This window comes from Panthera onca, chromosome B4, assembly GCF_046562875.1.
Source record: "Panthera onca isolate mPanOnc1 chromosome B4, mPanOnc1 haplotype 2, whole genome shotgun sequence".
In the NCBI taxonomy this organism is placed as follows: Eukaryota; Metazoa; Chordata; class Mammalia; order Carnivora; family Felidae; genus Panthera; species Panthera onca.
Genome location: NC_138345.1, coordinates 26,992,122 through 27,009,208, shown reverse-complemented (window position 1 = coordinate 27,009,208; position 17,087 = coordinate 26,992,122). Strand labels below are relative to the sequence as shown.

Here is a 17,087-nt window from a genome sequence, read left to right as displayed (position 1 = left end):
TTTAACAAAGATAGTAAAATTATTGAAAAGAACCAAATAACAATTCTGGAGCTGAAGAATTCCATGAATGGGATGAAGAACATAATATAGAGTGCCTGTAGCAGGGCAGACCAGAAAGAAGAAAGAAGAAATGACTTGGAGAATAGGAATTTTGAAATAACACAGATAGAAGGGGAAAAAAGGAACTAAGATTTTAAAAGAGTAAAGAAAGCCTACAAATGTTATGGGATTACATCAGAAAGACAAATATAATAACAATATGGATTCCAGAAGGAGAAGAGGAAGGAGGTGGGCAGAGAGCCTATTTAAAGAAATAACAGCTGAGGGGACTTCCGGGGAAGATAGCAGACGAGGAGGATTCTAAGCTCACCTCCTCCCACAAATACAACTATATAACACCCACATCAGTGTAAATAACCCAGAAAACAACCTGAAGATTCACAGAACAGATTCTCCACAGCTAAATGTAGGGAAGAGGCCACATCTCACAGGGCAGGAAGGGTGGAGATGTGGTGAGTAGCTAAATGGTCCTGTGAGAGTGTCCGCAGGAGGGAGGGATGCTGCAGGCTCAGAAAGGGGAGAGGAGCAACCCCACACCAGGCACCTCAGGCACAGGGGACCCGCTCGGGGAAGGTGAATCCCCATAACATTTGCCTTTGAAAACCAGAGGGTCCTAATCAGCAGTGGGGCTCCACACCCGGAACTTTAAAAATCAGCAGGCTTAGCTCCAGGAAAACTGGAAAGTCAGAGTCCCTGCCCTTGAAGAGACAGCGTAACAAACAACTTCACTAAGATACAGCAGTAGAACCAGCAGTTTGAAAAGCACCTGGGGCATATGGGAAGGAGATTTATTTACTAATCTCAGAGTGTGTGCTGGAGGGGCAAGGATCTTTGGGAGACCTCTTTGAGAACAAAAGAGTTGGTGGGTGCCATTTTCCTCCCCTACCCAACCCTGGCCTAGATACATGGAACACTTTCCACCTAGCTTGCCAACAGTGTAGCCCACCCCCACTTGTTTCTGCATATCTTCCCCCTCCAACTCTGACTGTCTCAGCAGGAGTTTTCCAGGTGGCTACAGGTCCAGTCTCACAAGGCACCAGGGCTCACCTTGCCGGCACAGCACATCCCACCCCTGCATTCTCTTGCAGACCTACCCCCTCCAATATGCCTTTGGCCGGAGCCCGTCCAAAGCAATGCCACAAGACTGGCAGTGTGCAAGCAGCCCTAAATAGGGGCCAGCACGACTCCAAAGTGACTCCCACCCCGGGGAGAGGAGAAGATAACCATACACATCAGTCCAACTTTGGCCCCAGCAGTGGGCTTGGGGGCAGACATCAGGTCTGACTGCAGGACCTGCCCACCAACAAAAGCTTCTCGAGGGACAGCACAGGGAAAGCACTGTGCAGTTCAGTGCTACTGAATCATTGGCAAACACCTGGTCTAACTCAACAAAAGCCTGAATTGGCCCCAGACTGGTCCACTAATGACAGAGGGACCAAACACTGCCCACAACAGGCAAAGAGAGACATTGCAGCTAACTGAACTGAAGGCAAATGCAGCTCAGTCACAACACTGGGCACACAGGACACACACAGGAGACGCCCCTGAAGCACCAGGTTCTGGTGAAGGGGACATTACACTATAGGCACTACAGGAACTCTTCTCCATAACGCCACTGCTTCTTTTTTATGAGTTTATCTATTTTGTTGATCTTTTTAAAGAACCAGCTCCTGGTTCCATTGATCTATTGTTTCTTTAGTTCTTATTTCATCTATTTCTATGCTGATCTTTATCATTTTCTTCCTTCTACTGGTTCTGGGTTTTGTTTGTTTTTTTTCCAGCTCCCTTGGATGTAAGTTTAGGTTGTTTTTCTGAGATTTTTCTTGCTTCTTGAGGTGGGCCTGTATTACTATAAAATTCCCACTTAGAACAGCTTTTGTTGCATCCCAAAGATTTTGGACTGTTGTGTTTCCTTTTTACATTTTCTTCATGTATTTTTGTACTTTCTGTTTGATTTTTGGCTGACTCATTCGTTAATAGCATGTTATTTCACCTTCATATATTCGTATTCTTTCCAGATTTTTCTCTTGTGGTTGATTTCTAGTTTCATAGTGTTGTGGTCAGAAAAGATACGCGGTATGACTAAGAACTTTTTGAATTTGTTGAGACTTGTTTGGTGGCCTAATATGTGATCTATTCTGGAGAATGTTCCATGTGTCCTTGAAAAGAGTTTGTATTCTGCTGTTTTAGGATGGAATGTTCTGAACATGTCTATTCAATCCATCTGGTGTAATGGGTTGTTCAAAGCCACAGTTTCTTTGTTGATCTTGTTTGGATGATCTATCTATTGATGTAAGTAGGGTGTTACAGTCCCCTGCTACTTATTATATTACTACTGATCACTTCCTTTATGTTTGTTATTAGCTGCTTTATGTATTTGGGTGCTTCCATGTCAGGTGCATAAATATTTACAGTTTTTGTATCTTCTTGTTGGGTTGCTCCCTTTATGAATACATACTGTCCTTCTTTGTCTCTTGTTACAGTCTTTGTTTAAATGAATGTCTATTTTGTCTGATATAAGTATTGCTACCCTGGCTTTCTTTTCACTTCCATTTGCATGGTAAATGCTTTTCTATCCTTTCACTTTCAATCTGCATGTGTCTTTAGATCTGAAATGAGTCTCTTGTAGGCAGCATATAGATGGGTCTTGCTTTCATATCCATTCAATCACTTTATATCTTTTTTTTTTTTTTTAGAAAGTGAGAGAGAACGTGCAAGTTGGAGAGGGCACAGGGAGAGGGAGAGAGAATCTTAAGCAGGCTCCATGCTCAGTGTGGAGCCTGATGCAGGGCTTGATCTCACAACCCTTGAGATCACAACCTGAGCTGAAATCAAGCGTCGGATACTTAACTGATTGAGCCACCCAGGCACTCCCAGTCACCTTATATCTCTTGATGGGAACACTGAGTCCATTTACATTCAAAATACATATAGGTATGTACTTATTGCAATTTTTTACTTGTTTTATAGTTGTTTTTGTATTTCTTCTCTATTGCTTTATTCTCTTGCTCTCTCTTGTCAGTGTTTGCTGGCTCTCTTCAGTGATATACTTGGATTACTTTTTATTGATTTTTTGCATATCTATCACTGGTTTTTTATTTGTGGTTATCATTAGGTTTATGTATGACATCTTATACATTTAACAATCTATGTTAAGTTGATGGTTGCTTAAGTTTGGGCCCATTCTTTACTCCTCTCCCCCCACATTTTAGGTATATGGTTTCATAATTTACATCCTTTTATTTTGTGAATTTGACTGATTTTTATAGATACACTTATTTTTACTGCTTTTGTGCTTTCTACTTTGCTTGCTCCTACTTATGGTCTTTCCTTTCCACTCAAAGAGTTCCCTTCAATATTTTTCAGTGACATGAAAACATATGAAAGTACTCAACACACTGGTAAAAGTGAAAAACATACAGTAAGGCTGAGAAAAATGTAACTCTATATTAGATAGTGTATTACCACTGAACTGTAGTTACAAATGCTAAAGGAAAATAGTAGTGAAATTAAATATAGCTACTATAAATTGTTAACAAAACACAACATGAAAAGAGGTAAATCGTGACATTATTAATACAAAAGGGAGGAGTAAAAAGTTGAAGCCTTTATAGGCAATTGAAGATAAGTTCCTATCGACCTAAAATGGACTGTCTTATCTATACAATGTTTTATGTAAATTCCATGGTAATCACAAAGCAAAAACTTAGAGGAGATCCACAATAGACATAGAAAGGGGAAAGAGCATACATACCACCATGGAAAACCAATTAACAAATGTGGGCAGAAACAGAGAAAAAGAAACAATGGAAATATGAAATACCTAGAAAGCAGTTAATAAAATGACATTATCAAGTCCTTACACATCAATAATTACTCTAAGAGTAAATAGATTGAATTCATTTATCAAAAGGCACAAAGTGGCTGGATGGATTTAAAAATATGAAGACCCAACTATAAGGGACCCACTTCAGAATTAAAGAGGCATTTAGACTCAAGTGAAAAAATGGAAACAGATACTCCATGAACAATAGAACAAAAACAAGAAAATACCTAGTAATAAATTTAACCAAAGAAATGAAAGATCTATACAATGAAAACAGTAACACTTTACTGAAAGAAACTGAAGAAAGCAAAACAAATGCAAGGACATCCTGTGTTCATGCTGGAAAAGTTAATACTGTTAAAATGTCCATGCCAGCCAAAAACATCTATAGATTCAATACAATCCCTATAAAAATCTCAATGGTAATTTCCACAGAAAAAAAAAAATCCTAAAATTCATACGGAACCCCAAAAGACCCCAAAGAATCATAAGAAAAAAAAAAACTGCAAACATCACACTTCCTGATTTCAAACTGTACTACAAAGCTATAATAATTGAAACAGCATGGTCCTGGCATAAAAACAGACACTTAGACCAATGGAACCAAACAGAGGGACCATAATGAAACCTCTACATATACAGCCAACTAATATTGATAAGAGAGCCAAGAACATCTAATTTCCAATAACTGATCCCAAAGAAATAGATTGCCTGAGAACGAATTCAAAATAATTGATTTAAAGAAGCTCAGTAAGCTACAAGGGTCCATGGATACAAGGGTGCAGGGAAAGACAACTGAATGAAATCAGGAAAACAATACATGAACAAAATAAGTTCATCAAAGAGAGAGAAGTCCTAAAAAAGAACTAAGCAAAAATTCTAGAGATGAATGAAACAAAAATGCAGTACAGCTCTTCAACAGCAGAGTGAAGCAAACAGAAGAGAGAATCAGTGAACTCAAGAACTCAAGGACATATTTGAAATTATCCAGTCAGAGGAGAAGAAAAAAAAAAATTAAAAGGGGGAAGAAAGACTATAGGATTTATTAGTAAGAAAATCAACATACAAATTATAGGAGTCCCACAATGAGAAGAGAGAAAAAAGGCAGCAGCTTATTATAGAAATAATGACAAAAAAAAAAAAAAAAAAAAAGCCCCAATCTGGGGAAGAAAACAGACATCTAGATTCAATAGGTCCAAAAGCTGCCAAACAGGTAGGACACAAAGAGCTCTACATTGAAACACATCATAATTAAATTGTCAAAAGTAAAAGACAAAGAGAAAATGTTAAAAGCAGCAAGAGAAGAAATGGCTCATCACATACAAGGGATCCCTGTCTCCATGAGACTATCAGCAGGTCTATCAATAGAAATCTTGTAGGCCGGGAGAGAGGACGAAGATATTCAGAGTACTTGGCAAAGCTATCTTTTACTAAAGATTTTTTTAAGTTTATTTATTTTGAAAGAGAGAATGAGAGAGCATGAGTGGCGGAGGGACAGACAAAGAGGGAGAGAGAGAGTCCCAAGCAGGCTCCATACTCTCAGTGCAGAGCCCAACACAGGCCTCGATCCCACGGCTGTAAGATCATGACCTGAGCTGAAAGCAAAAGTTGGACGCTTAACTGACTGAGTCACCCAAGTCTCCCAGCAAAGCTATCTTTTAAAAATAAAAAAGAGAGGGGCACCTAGGTGGAAGAGTTGGTTACGCATTCGACTTCGGCTCAGGTCATGATTTTGCAGTTTGTGAATTCAAGCCTCATGTCAGGCTCTGTGCTGACAGCTCAGAGCCTGAAGCCTGCTTTGGGTTCTGTGTCTCCCCCTCTCTCTGCCCCTCCCATGCTCATGCTCTGTCTCTCTTTGTCTCTCAATAATAAATAAATGTTAAAAAATATTTTTTTTAAATAAAAATAAAGAAGAGAGAGGCTCAGTCAGTTAAGTGGCCGACTTTGGCTCAGGTCATGATCTCATGGTCTGTGGGTTCAAGCCCCGTTTCTGCTTCAGATTCTGTGTCTCACTCTCTCTCTGCCCCTCCCCTGCTCATGTTCTGTCTCTCTCTCTCAAAAATAAACATTAAAAAAAAAAAGAAACATTGTTTAAAAAAGATAAAGAAATAAAGAAGAGATGTTCTTCCCAAGCCAACAAAACTGAGGAAGTCTGTCACCAATAGACCTGCCTTACAAGAAATGCTTAAGAGAGTTCTTCAAATTGAAGTGAAAACACACTAAACAGCAACGTGAAAACATATGAAAGCATAAATCTCACTGGTAAAGGTAATCATGTGAACAAATACAGAGTATTGTAACTCTGAAATGATAGTATATAAATTACATTTGACCCAAATATAAAAGTTTAAAGATAATAATATGTTAACAAATATGGAATATAAGAAGAAGCAACCTCTGAGTAGAACACAGAATGTGGTGAGAGGAGAGTATAGAGTTTTTGTATAAAACTTAAAACAGATGATTATAATGACAAGATATTTTATGCAAGCCTTGAGGTAGCCTAAGAAAAAAATTACCTATAATATATACACAAAAGATAAAGAGAAAAGAATCAAAGCAAGTCACCACACCCATCATCATCATCATCATCATCATCATCATCATCATCAAACAACACAGGAAGCTACCAAGAGAGGAAGAGAGGAACAAAATATCTCTAAAACAGAAAACAATTAATAAAATGGCAACAGTAAGTTTCCACTTATCAAGAATCACTTTAAATGTAAATGGATAAAACTCCTCAACAAAAAGGCATTTAGAGTAGCTGAATGGATAAAAAAACAAACAAAAAAGATCCAGTGCTATGCAGTCTATCAGAGACTGACTTCAGATTTAAGGACACATAGAAGCTAAAAATGAAGAGGTTTAAGATATCCTATGCAAATGGTAATCAAAAGAAAGCAGAAGTTGCTATATTTACATCAGACTTGGTCAAAAACTGTCTCTAGGGACAAAAAGGGTCCATTCAACAAGAAGGTATAACAATTACAAATATATACACACCCAACATCAGAGCTCCTAAATATAATATATACACACCCAACATCAGAGCTCCTAAATATAATATATACGCACCCAACATCAGAGCTCCTAAATGCATACAGCAAATATTGACAGATCTTAAGAGAGAAATGAACAGCCATACAGTTGACAATAGGAAACTCCAATCCCTTACTTTGAACAATGAAGCAAACTTCCATACAGAAAATCAATTATAAGACAGTTGACTTGAATAACATTATAGACCAAATAGACCCAAGGGACAGAACTTCCTACCTAAAAGCAGCAGAACACACATTCTTCTCAAGTGCACACAGAACATTCTCGAGGATAGATCACAGGTTAGGTCACAAAACAAGTTTTAACAAATTTAAGAACATCAAAATCATTCCAAGTATATTTTCTCACCACAATTTAATAAAACTAGAAATAAGAAAATAGGAAAAGTTGAAAATACATGGAAACTAAATAATATGCTCTTGAACAACCATTAGGTCAGAGAGGAAATAAAAAAGGAATTTAAACTGTATCTCAAGACCAAAGAAAATTAAAGCATAACATATGAAAGTATAGGGTGTACACCAAAAAGTACTAAGAAGAAATTGTATAGCAATAAATGCCCACATTAAAAAAGAAAGGTCTCAAATAAACAATCTAATTCTACACCTCAAGGAACTAGAAAAAGAACAACATACTAAACCCAAAATTACAAGAAGGAATAATAAACATGAAAGCAGAATTAAATCAAAAGAGAATGGAAAGACAATAGAAAAAAATTAACAAAAATAAGATTTTATTTTTTGAAAAGAATGAAATCAATGATCCTTTAGCTAGGTAAGTAAAAAAAGAGAGAAGACTCAAATAAAATCACAAATGAAAGAGGAGACATTACAATGGATGCCTCAGGAAAAAATATGATCATAGAAAACTATTATAAACAATTATATGCCAACCAATTAGATAATCTATAAGAAATGGGTAAATTCCTAGAAACATAAGGCCTATCAAAACTGAGCCAAGAAGAAACAAGAAAGCCTGAAAAGACCGATAAAAATTAAGGAGACTTGAGGAGCACCCAGGTGGCTCAGTTGGTTAAGTGTCCAACTCTTGATTTCAGTTCAAGTCATGATCTCAACGTTGGTGAGATCAAACCCTGAGTCCGGCTCTATGCTGACAGCATGGAGCCTGCTTGGGATTCTCTCTCTCCTTCTCTCTCTGCCCCTTCCCTGCTTGCATGTGCTCTCTCTCTCTCTAAGTAAATAAATAATCATTAAAAAAAAAAAAAAAAAACAAGGAGATTGAATCAGTAATCAAAAAGCCTCCCAAGAAAGAAAAGCCTAGGACCAGATGGTTTCATATGTGAATGCTACCAAATATTCAAAGAAGATTAATACCAATCCTTGTTAAATTCTTCCGAAATATAGAAGGAGGGAATACCTAACTTATTTTATAAAGCCAGCATCATCCTGACACTAAAGTCAAACCAAACCAAAAAATCACAAGAAAACTATGGGCCAATATCCCTGATGAACACAGATGCAAAACTCCTTAATAAAATAATAGCAAACCAAATTCAATAGTATATTAAATGGATCATATACAATGACCAAGTGGGACTTATGCCTCACATTCAAGATTGATTCAACATATGAAAATCAATCAATGAGATATACCATATTAATAGAATAAAAGGGGGCGCCTGGGTGGCGCAGTCGGTTAAGCGTCCGACTTCAGCCAGGTCACGATCTCACGGTCCGTGAGTTCGAGCCCCGCGTCAGGCTCTGGGCTGATGGCTCAGAGCCTGGAGCCTGTTTCCGATTCTGTGTCTCCCTCTCTCTCTGTCCCTCCCCCGTTCATGCTCTGTCTCTCTCTGTCCCAAAAAATAAAATAAGCGTTGAAAAAAAAAAAATTAAAAAAAAAAAAAAAAAAAAGAATAAAAGAAAAAGGCCACATGATCATCCAACAGACAAAGAAAAATCATTTGACAAAAGTCAATATCCATTCATGATAAAAACTCTCACCATAATAGGTATAGAGAAATTTACCTCAACACAATAAAGCCATATATGAAAATCTTGCAGCGAACATCATAATCAATGTGGAAAAGCTGGAAGTTCTTCCTCTAAGACCTCGTACAAGGCAAGGATGCCCCCTCTCACTACTTCATAGCACTGCAAGTCCTAGCAGTGCTAATTAGACCAATTAGACAAGAAAAAGAAGGAAAGGTATCTGAATCTGAAAAGAAGTAAAATTGTTTGCAGATGACATGATCATAGATGTAGGAAACCCCAAAGACTCAATAATAACAACAACAAAAACTGTGAGAATGAATAAAGCAATTCAGTAAAGTTGTGGGCTACAAAATCAACATACCAAATTCAGTCACATTTCTCTATATAAACAATGAACTGTCTGACAAGAAAATCAAGAAAACAATATCATTACAATAACAACAAAGAGAATAAAATACTTACAAGTAAACTTAACAAAGAGATGAAGACTTGTACACTGAAAATTATAAAACATTAATGAAGGAAATTAAAGAAGACACAGATAAATGGAAAGACATCCTATATTCATGGATTGAAAAAATTAATATTATTAAAATGTCCATAGTACCCAATGTGCTCTAAAGAATCAATGCAATTCCTATCGAAATGCCAGTTCCATTCTTTCCAGAAATAGAAAAAAAAAAATCCAATTCATATTAAACCACAAAAGACCCTGTATAGCCAATGCAATCTTTGAGGAAAACAAAACAATAACAACAACAACGACAACACAAAGAGGGGGGCACAGTTACATTATGAAGCTATGGTAATCAAAACAGTATTGCACTGTCATGAAAACAAAAAAACAGACCAATGTAACAGAATACAGAGCCTAGAAATAAATACACACATATGGTCAAATGATCTTCAATAAATAAATGTGCTAAGAAGGGACAGTTGGGCAGCTCAGTTCGTTAAGTGTCTGACTCTTGATTTCAGCTCAGGTCATGACCTCAAAGTTTGTGGGATTGAGCCCCATGTCAGGCTCTGCACAGAATGCACAGAGCCTGCTTGGGATTCTCTCCGCTCCCCCCCATCCCTTCCCTATTCACGCTCTCTCTCTCTCAAAATAAATAAGTAAACAATAAAAATACGTGTGCCAAGAACATAAAATGTGGAAAGGATAGCTTCTTTAATAAACAGCGCTGGGAAAACTGGATATCCACATCCAGAAGGATGAAAGTGGATCCTTATATCACACCATACACAAAAATCAACTCAAAGTGGATTAAAGATTTAAATGTAAGTCCTGAAACCATGAAACTAGAAAAAACAGGGAAAAATCTTCTTGACATTGATCTGGGCAATGGTTTTTTGGAAATGTTCCACAGGCAACAAGAGCAAAAAGAGACAAGTGGGATTACATCAAACTAAATATGTCTGCACAGAAAAGGAAACAATCAGTGAAATGGAACAGCAGCCTATGGAATGGAAGACAAAATTTGCAAACCATATCCAATACAGAGTTAATATCCAAAGTTTATGGGAACTCATAAAATTCAATAGCAAAATTAAAAATGGGCAAAGGACCTGAATAGGCACTTCTCAAAAGAAGACATACAGAGTCAACACGTATATGAAAAGATGCTCATCACTAACCATCAGACAAATGCAGCTCAAAACCACAATGAAATATCATCTCACACCTGTTAGAATGGCTTTTAGCAAAAACAAAACATAATCAGTGTTGGAGATGATGTGGAGAAAGGGGATCCCTTGTACACTGATGGGAATATAAACTGGTACAGCCATTATGTAAAACAGTATGGAGGCTCCTCAAAAATTAAGTAAAACTACCATATGATCCAGCAATCCCACTTCTGGGTATATATCTAAAGGAAATGAAATCAGTATCTCAGAGAGATAACTGTGCTCTCACATTCACTGCAGCACTATTCACAATAGCCTAGATACAGAAACAACCTAAATGTCCATCGACAGATGAATGGATAAAGTACAACACATACACATACACACACACACACACACACACACACACACACACACACACAAAGTGATATTATTCAACCTTAATAAAAGGAAATCCTGCCATTTGTGATAGCATAGATTAATGTGGAGGACACTTCACTAAGTGAAATAAGCCAGAGAGAAAGACAAATACTGCACGATCTCATGTATATATGAAATCTAAAATATTCCACCTCATAGAAGCAGAGAATAGAATGGTAGTTCTCAAGAGCTGGATGGAGTGGAAAATGGGGAGATGTTCAAAGGGTACAAAATTTCAGTTATACAGGATCAATAAATTATGAAGATACAGTGTATATTGATGTGACTATAATTAATACTGAGCTATATACTTGAAATTTGCTGGAAGAGTAGATCTTAAATGTCCTCACCACAGAAAAAGAAGGAAGGAAGGAAGGAAGGAAGGAAAGAAGGAAGGAAGGAAGGAAGGAAGAGAGGGAGAGAGGGAGAGAGGGAGGGAGGGAGGAAGGGTAATTTAGTGAGGTGATATGTTGATTACCTTGATTTTGGTAATTATTTCACAATGTATATGCATATCAAAACATCAAATTGTACACCTTAATTATATATATGACTTCTATTTATCAATTATATCTCAATGAAGCTGAGTTGTAAAGAAAAAAACTGTTTAAAAAGAAAAGAAGAAAATGAAAAGGTTATACTAAAGGGACTTCACCAGGAATTATGGGTGCAACTTCAAGCATAAAACCGGACTGTACATTCAAATTCCTCACTAAATTTTTTTTTAGATATAAGTATGGCATGTAAACTCATGGAAAGATGTTAAAATTAGTTAATAAGAAAATACAAACTAACATAAAAATAGGATCTGATCATTTGTAATAAAATACCTGACTCCAGTTTTGATGTTTGATTGCTAACAGCTTTCAAGTCCATCTTTTCCTCTTCCCTTTCTGCCCCCCAACTGGGAAAGTGGACTTAAAAATACACACACACACACACACACACACACACACACACACACACACGGGTGCTCCTAGCTTTAATGCCAGCAGGAAGTTTAAACCACACAACCACAGCCCATGCAAAGGAACCTTCAACCCAATCCCACCCCTTAATCTCCACTAAAACCCCAAGCCACCCTCCTTTCCTTGCTCTCTCAAGCCAATTTCAGAGCAGTTTGGGAAGCCTGCCTTGGTCTCCTCAGAAGGTCTTATTATATGATAAACCTTTTCATGCCACCTTGGTGTGTCTGTGTGTGGCATCAGTCTTGAAATCCAAGCCAAATTTTAACGGGGGTGGGGAGGTTCCATCCTACCTATACCAGGTGACCAACACACCATTAGAATGGCTAAAATTAGAAAGCCTGACTATATTCAATGTTGGTGAGGATGAGGAGGAAGTGGAAACAATACACATATGAGAAAGTAATATACAACTGCTTTGGAAAATAATTTGTCAGTTTCTTAAAAAGCCAAACAGACATTGACCATATGACCCAGCAATTCTACTCTTAGGTATTTGTCCAAGAGAAAAGAAAGCATATGCTCTAATAAAGATTAATACATGGAATGTTCATAGCAACTTTATTTATAACAGCCAAAAGCTAGAAATGGCCCAAATAGTTCATAAAATACTATTCAGTAATTTAAAAAAAACTGAACTGGTAATAAATGTAATAATATGGCTGAATCTCAAAATAATTATGCAGATTAAAAGAAGACAAACTGTATTGTCCCATTTATATAATTTCTATTTGCAAGTATCAACAGTGATAGAAAGCAGTAAGTAGTTGCCGGGGAGCCCAGGTTGGAAACGAACAAAGGTGCTGGGGGGGGCGGGGGGGTGGAGACACAGGAGGAAGGGATTACAAGGATGCAACATGGAACTTTCAGAGATGACAAATATATCCAGTATGTTGATTTCGGTGATGAGTGCACAACTAAGTCAAAACTTATAAAGTTTTACACCTAGGTATGTGCAGTGACTTTATATGGAAATTGAACTTGGTGTTTAGGGTTTTTTTTTTAAAGACTGGAAAATTTCACCTTGAGTACTTGTTGACAGAAAAGGGCCCTAAGGATTGTGCTTGGGGCATTTCTCAGATCTCCTCCTAACCATCATTCTGGGTATGCTCTTCGATTTTCTGTTTTTGTTCTTTTCTTGAGTCCTGTGTTCCTCTTTTTTGGTTTGCCCCCTCATGTTACAGAACACACCCTTCAGTGATACTGTGAGAAAGGGCATTTCTGGGGCACCTGAGTGGCTCCATCAGTTAAGCATCTTGAGTCTTCAGTCTTGAGTTTGCTTCAGGTCATGATCTCAAGGTTGTGAGACCGAGCCCCAAGTTGGGCTCTGTATTGAGGCATGGGGCCTGCATAAGATTCTCTCTCCCTCTTCCCCTCTCCCCACCCCCAAAAAAGGGCATTTCTGGGGGCGCCTGGGTGGCTCAGTCGGTTAAGTGTCCGACTTCGGTTCAAGTCATGATCTGACGGCCCGTGAGTTCGACCCCCACATTGGGCTCTGTGCTGACAGCTTGGAGCCTGGAGCCTGCTTCATGTTCTATGTCTCCCTCTCTCTCTGCCCCTCCCCTGCTCATGCTGTCTCTGTCTCTCAAAAATAATAAACATTTTTTTTTTAAAAAGGGGGAATTTCTGTAAAATTACCTGAGGAGTATTCCTATGACAGTTTGGCTAGGCATAGAATTTCAGGTCAGAATTCCTTTTCCATCAGAACTTGGAAGGCACTGGCCATTACCTTGTTTTCCTTGTTGCTGTTAAAAAGATCAAAGTTATTAATATTCCTTTGTATGTTGACGTTGTTTTTTGTACATGATCTTTCTTTTTATTCACTCCCTCCATGTCTCTGGGGGGCTGTGGGATTTTCTAATCGTTTCCAGCAAAGTTTATAATGTGCTTTAGTATGAGTTTATTTATCCCCTGTTCTGGTCACTCACTTCAGCCTGAAAACTCATATCCTTCAACTCTGGCAAATTTTCGTAATGACTTTTTCCCTCTTTTCTTTTCTTTTCTCTCAATGGAAGTCCTAATGTTCACATTTCAAACCTACTGCTTTGTTCCTTTAATTTTTTCTTTCTTTCTTTCTTGCTTTCTACCTCCTATTATATCTTTCTATTATATCTATCCTATTTTTATCTTTCTGAGTAATTTCCTTACCTTTATCTACCAACCCTTATATTGAGTTTTAAATTTCTATTATATGTCAATTTTTAAGATTTTTTTGAGTGTTTGTATGTATATGTATCATTCTGTTCTTTCATTCACTTGCTTCTCCAAGCATATTAGGGAGAGTTTCTATCTTTAAGGTATTTCTTCCTTCTCCTGGATAGTGTGTTCTGTAATCACTGTTTTGGTTTCTCCCTGTTAAGTGCTTCTCACATATCTTGTGTAATATTTTTCTATTGCTGCTCAGATTACTGCAAACTTACTGGCTTAAAACAGTGCCATTCTGGAGGTCAGAAATCCTAACATCGGGGTGTCAGCAGTGCTGCATTCCTTGTGGAGGCTCTGAAAGACAATCCGTTTCCTTGTCCTTTCCAGCTTCTAGAGGCTACTCACAGCCCATGGCTCATGGCCCCTTCCTCCATCTTCAAAGCCAGCAGAGTATTATCTTCAATAGCTCTGATTCCATCAACGCATCTTCTTCCCTCCATCTGACCCTTCTGTCTCCCTCAAGCAAGCACCCTTGTGATTATAATGGGCCTACCCAGATAATCCAGGGTAATCTTCCCATCTCAAGACCTTTAACCGCATCTGCAAAGTCCCTTTGGCACGTAAAGGAACATTATCAGTCTCTGGAGGCTAGAATGCAGACACAGTTGGGGCCATTACTCAGCCTGCCACATCTGGTAACCTTCACCCTTTCACAGCCAGTCCTGAACTTAGATACTTACAGTATTAAGATAGTGCCTAAACTTGCACAAAGAAAGAGGTTTTCCCAAATATATTCATCTTCTGTTACTGCATAACAAACAAGCACCAATTGAATGGTTTAAAACCATATATTTATTTTCACGGTTTCTGTGGCTAGGGGGTCGGAGGCAGATTTAACGGGTCTTCCGCTCAGGGTCTCAGAAGGTTCAATAAAATTAAGGCCTTGGCCAGGATGCAATCTTACCTGAGCCTTCGGATCCTCTTAAAAGCTTATTCTTTTCAGCTGAACGGAGGTCCTGATTTCTTGCTGGCTGTTGGCAGCGATAGCTTTCAGCTCTACGAAGTCACTCTTAGGTGCCAGCCACGTGGTCCCCCAGAACACAGCAGCCTACTCCTTCAAAGCCAGCAGGTGTCTATATCTCCGGTAGGCCGAGGAAACTCAGATCACATACTACAATCACAGGAATGGTTCAACCATCACCTTTGCCATTTAATGGAACCCCATCAAGAGAGTGACTATTGGTCCGATTACACTCAAGGGCAGGAGGTTACACGGGGTGTGTACTCCAGGGGTGGGAATCCTGGAACTGTAACAGAATTCTGCCTACCTTGTCTAATTTGAAGCTTTTAGAGAAAGAGGTTTAAAGATTTAAATGGAAGCTGAGCTCATATTTTTCTTGATACTATTTGTGTATCTTAATACATTTAAAATCATGGGCTAAGATGTGTGTGTGGTGGCGCTTGGGGGAGAAATTAATTAACTGATTACCCAATATATGCCAGGTACCGTGCCTTTACTTGTAAGTAAAGATTCCTTTACTTTATAGTTACCCCATATCAGAGAAAAGAATAGCATTTGAACCACAGAGGTACTAAAAAAAGCATGTAGCCAAATCAATTATCAGTGTGTTCTTTAGGCTTAAGTACAGATAAGAAAACTGGACAATGATCGTAACCGTCATTGAGTTGAAAGGCTAAACTAGTATTTCCTAATTTTCCTAAACGAGTGAATGAGAATGCTTTTAATGGTTTTGGAAAACAAATACTCTACATTTCCCAGTGTAATGGACTTTTTTTACAAAGCAAAACAGATTTTAGTTGCATAGAATTTAAAACAGACGGCAGCTTATGTAACTAAGTTTAATAGCCTAAAATATTTTCTCCTAAATCATGCTGGACATATTTTATTAATCTGTGAACAGAATTTATTCCAGGATGGCACTGTACATATTTAATCATAGTCAAATCTTTCTTCATCTAGAAGAAATACAGCTAATATTGCTTAGAAAATAAAAACTACAAAGGACTTTAGAATTAAGAAACATTTTAAACCACATTTAAATTCAAATATTGCTAAACACAACTTTAATCCTGAAGCATCAAGGAGAAGTCTGAAGTACTGTCTTTGTTCAGAGCAATCAAGGTAAAAACATCAAATAATTTCACTTTTCAAAACAGTTTTATTATATATTTAAAGACCTGAAAGTTTCTGGCAATATAGCAATGTTAGAATATATGGAGCAAATTATAACAAAGTTGAAAACGAACTCAAATTTTAAAAAATTTCTTTTAATGTTTTATTTATTTTTGAGAGAGAGAGAGAGAGACAGAGAGAGAGAGGGAGACACGGAATCCGAAGCAGGCTCCAGGCTTGGAGCTGTCAGCACAGACCCGGACACAGGGCTCAAACCCTTGAAGTGAGAGATCATGACCTGAACCAAAGTTGGATGCTCAACCGACTGAGCCACCCAGGCGTCCCAAAGACAGTTATTTTTAACTATTTCTCTGTCACCTAAACAAATCCAGGCTGATAACATAGCTGAAATACTACAAATATGAAATGGCCAAACATCAGAGAAATAACTGACTCATAATACAGAAAACCTAAATTATTTCACTGATGTAAAAATGCACTGAAGTTTTTGTGTTCATGAATAAGAGATCATGATAATAACATATGCTTAAAGTTCAAAAGAAAATTTCTTATAAAATCATAAAAATTTTAAGAAGCATTTTGGCCAAAAATACTTCATTCTTGGTCTCAACCCAGAGAAATATTTTGGAAAACTGGAAGAAAAATTGTATTTCATAGTTGTTTGAGGTGTCTCAATATGGTTGGAAAAAGAAGATATTTTCCCCACTCTTATTTGGGCATTTTGCACGCATTCACACATGGCATAAATTTAAACTTTGAACTGGCATGCACAAAACCCTCTATGAGGAAATCACAGTCTAGAAATAAAAGCAATTTCTGATTTTTGAGACAGAACACGAAACAACATTGGCAGGGCCCTGTTTCCTCAGTAG

The 17,087-nt window shown here is 37.8% G+C and overlaps 1 pseudogene; it reads right to left on the bottom strand.

The window, feature by feature from the left end:
* The window catches only part of LOC132695418 (E3 UFM1-protein ligase 1 pseudogene), a 29,061-nt pseudogene that overhangs the window by 9,798 nt on the left and 2,176 nt on the right, over nucleotides 1–17,087 (bottom strand).